Source organism: Myotis brandtii, unplaced genomic scaffold (genome assembly GCF_000412655.1).
Source record: "Myotis brandtii unplaced genomic scaffold, ASM41265v1 scaffold51, whole genome shotgun sequence".
In the NCBI taxonomy this organism is placed as follows: domain Eukaryota; kingdom Metazoa; phylum Chordata; class Mammalia; order Chiroptera; family Vespertilionidae; genus Myotis; species Myotis brandtii.
Window position 1 is genome coordinate 4,365,437 of NW_005369442.1, and position 4,024 is coordinate 4,369,460.

The 4,024-nt window shown below is 39.9% G+C and overlaps 1 pseudogene; it reads right to left on the reverse strand.

Moving 5' to 3' along the window:
- Positions 1 to 3,278: 3,278 nt before the first annotated feature.
- Positions 3,279 to 4,024, reverse strand: part of LOC102242296 — a 13,981-nt pseudogene continuing 13,235 nt past the window's right edge.

Below are 4,024 nucleotides of genomic sequence, written 5' to 3' on the forward strand. Positions count from 1 at the left end.
CAGTGGGATGATTATTTTGAAGAGGAAAAGGAGAGAGTGAGTTATACATAGAATAAAGACTAAATATTGATCTAGAACTCCTCAGAGGCTAACTAAACAGCTTGTCTGGTTGACTTCTCCTAGTTTACACATGGAAGACCATCCTTCCCAGTCTACCTTTAGTTGGGTGGGCTGTTTGCCTTATTGTGGTTTATAGACATGAGTGGAAAAGATGGGTGTCACATTAAGACTGAAGCTATTTAAAATCTTTCCACAACTCTCTAGATTTCTCTTTTTCTCTCATAATATTCTCAAATTCATGCTTTGTAATAAAGAAATTACAATATTAAAACTAAACAGATCTCTCAAGATACCACTTAGTAACGAACTGCCTCAGAATGTTATTCAACCTCATTAGACTTTGCATTAACAAGACATAATTTTTGTTTTGTTAAGCCACTGATATTTCATGGTAATCTATTTCAACATGACCTAGTATTTCTGTGACAATTATGTTCATCTTATCTGCCCTAAAGTTCAAAGTGTGTAGACTTGGATATTTGAGCATATGTTCTGAAATGTACAGTTATTGAGTGCCCCAGCATGTCCTTATTGATTCACATAATGTTTATTGAGTTTCTATTCTGCAATGACATTTTTCAAGGCACTAGGAAAACAAAGTTCCATAAAATATCACAATCTAAAATGAGAGAAAGAGTAGGAACACATAGTTACAATTCTGAGGTATTAGTAGTAATGCCAATCAATGCTCTATTAAGAGTTGGAAGCAAAACACTACAAAATATTGAGAGATACATTACCTAAGTGATTCAGAAAGATAATCACAGAAAAACTATTCGATATATAGAATGCGGATCTTAAAGGCTAAAAAAAACGAGTCTCAATGCACAAAGAAGAAGGGCTCATATCTTAAAGGCTAAAAAAAAAAACGAGTCTCAATGCACAAAGAAGAAGGGCTCTCCAGATGGCAGAACTGGCATGCTCAGTAGTACTGGGCATACATTTCACACAGTGGTCAAGGAGTGAGGAGAGATCAGAAGCGGTGGGTGATCTCACTAATATAGTTTAATTCTTCCAACAAAGAGGGGCCACTAACAGATTTTTAAGTTGAGTAAGTAGAAGATATCATTTGTTTTTTCAATTTTGGAAACCACATGGGGGAAAGGCTTGGATGCAGGGATATTCATTTGGTTATTAAAATAATACAGATAAGAATAATTCAGATCTCTATAATAGTGGCAGTGCACATGAAGATAATATTTTAAATTTTAGAGTCATTGGTAGGGAGAAGGGATAGTTATATTGTTGGATGTTCATGTTAGAGGAGAAAGAATGGTAAGAGATTATAGTGTAGTTTCCAGTTTAGGTGACTAGGAAGAAAATGGTGCCATTAATATCAAGAGAGTCTGAAAGAAGAGAAATGTGGTAGACATAATAATGACCTCATAACATATCTATGCCCTAATCTCTAGAATTTGTAAATGTTACTTCACAGAAAATAATAAGCAGATCTGACCAAGTTAAGGATCATGTGATGGGGAAATTATCCTGGATTATCCAGGTATACCTTAAGTGCAATTGAAAGGGTCCTTACATGGTGGAGACAGAAGATTTTAGACAGAAGAGGAAAAGGGAACGTCACCATGGAGACAGAGATTGGAGTGATGTAGCCGTAAACCAAGAATACCTACAGAAGCTGGAAGCAGAAAGAAACAAGAATCAGATTCTCCTGTTGGCAGTATTTTGATGTTGATTTTGACCCAATGAAACTAATTTTGAACTTCTGGTCTCCAGGATTTTAAGAGAACATGAGAATGTGTATATCAATTTATATATGCATGTATGGTTACAGAGTGTGTGTGTGTAGGTGCTGGAACACGTAAATTGTTAAAAGTGTAGAGAAAGAGAAAGGATAAAACAAATAAAATAAAGCAAGCAACTTGGAAAACCATGTGCTTCTCGCTTCTCTCAACTGAAGCTGTAAGGAAGATATCAGATATGAAACCATCAGAGGAATTTAAGAGAGAAAGGTAGTAGGCAGGCCAGGGAAATCATTCTAGCTGGCAGATAAAGTGCTGTCAGGGGGGCTAGCATGGACTTTATGATTCCCTGCCTGGGGCTGTGAACCTTAAACTCTGAGACTCACCAAATTTCAAATTTCTGTACCATAGTCGGACTTCTTTCACCATCCTTCCATTAATGACTTTCAAGGAAAAGGTGATAAAAGAAGAATTTCATGAAAGTCACTTGAGGCCTCCAGATAGAAAAAGTGGGAAATAAAAATAATATTTATGACAGCCATGAGGTAGTGCCCCTACATTCTCCCTATATGTGCAACCACATGGGGAGAGGATCACACAGGGCCATGCTCTGAATTGAACAGTGAGTGCTGTAAAATCTGGTTTACTTTGTGAATTCTCTTTGTATGAGTTTGTGTGATGAGCAGATAATAATTACAGTAAACATCAACCGAGTCAGACACTGTTTCAAGGGCTTTTCATATGTCACCTATGACAGTACCACATGTTTTATATGTTGGGGAGTGGGGACACAGAGTGATTAATTCACAGCCTTAAAGCAGTAGGGTCAGGAGTCCAACTGAATCCACATTCCTAACCAATGTACTACAGATTTTACTGTGACTCAGATGGCACTGGCATTCATTCCTCAGACTCCTAGTCCAACTTGCTAACTTGTGGGGCTCAGCATTAATGCTGGGCAGTGTGCTGTAGATGATCCTTGATATGTGTGAAACTCAGCAGCGGGAGCAGCAGTAACAGTATGAGCACAGCCAGTTTTGGAATGCCTCCTAGAAATCTCAGGTTTTACGCATGGATCCTGAGCTCAGGCCCTTCTGGAATGCAATCACTGAGACAGATAAAAAGCACTTGTTTCTCTTCCAAGTCCTCCCTCTCTTTTTTTCCTCCTGTCCACAGACCTTGATAATTGTCAAGCTACCTGATGAAAACATTCATGCTGATAGACCTCATCAAAACAAGTTCTTATTAAGATGCAAACCCATAGATAATAGTTGATATGATAGAATGGGGAAAATGTTGTGGTAAAATAGAAAATAATTTTAAAAATCCTTATTGAAAATCATCTAAACTATCCAGGACACCTGTTTATTTTGATGAAAGCTTTTTATGTTCCAGAGTCATTACCTAAAATTGAAATACACATTTAACATTGATTTTGTTTGGTTGTTTTGCTGTGAAAAGCTTTATTTTTTTCATTTGGTGCACAAAATGGGAGAGTTCTCCAGTGTGGTTCATTTCTTAGACGTGCTTGAGGATGAGCCGTTCAAAGAGATACCCAGTGCAGCCTGGGGGCCGGCGCCTGCAGAGGTTAGGCAGGTGTTGCCCATCTTCTTAATGAGTTTCACTTCCTCATGTGGGAAGCAGTTCTCCAGAAGTAGCAGGGATGAGGGTCTGCGTGGGTAGAACCCAGGCCATGCAGCTCCAAAAGGGCCTGGTTCAGGGTCCTCTCCATGACCATGACGGCTTCCATGGCGTCCTGAGTTGTACCCCAATCACCTTGGGAAAGCTTCTGCGTGTCCTGGAAGAGGGCGCCACCATTATGCTGGTTTTGCAACTTCAGGATTTGGCGTCCTAGGCTTGTCCTCAGCCAACTCCGGCAAGCAGTGGCCCACACCCTCCAGAGCCACATCACTGTGCTTGAAATTGAAGTCCAGAGAGAGGTAGGTGTAGGAGGCCCCAAGATGCACGCTGACCGTGGCCTTCACCTTGGTGGAATAATTTTGACGAATTTGGGAAGTTATGGTTTGCTCGGCAATAAGGAGTTTAGATTAAAATAACACTGTTAACTGGTGTCGGAGGCCAAGGATGGCTGAGATGGTTCTGAAGGTTGAGACTGGAAAAGAGGTCAGAGGGTAGTTAGAGTCAGTAAGAAGGGGCACCCATGTGTCTCTTCCCCAGGAATGCCAAGGGCACTGCCCATTTAACATTGGTTTTGGTAAAGAAAACCCATAGACCCACACTAAATGTATGAGCCCCACAGTACA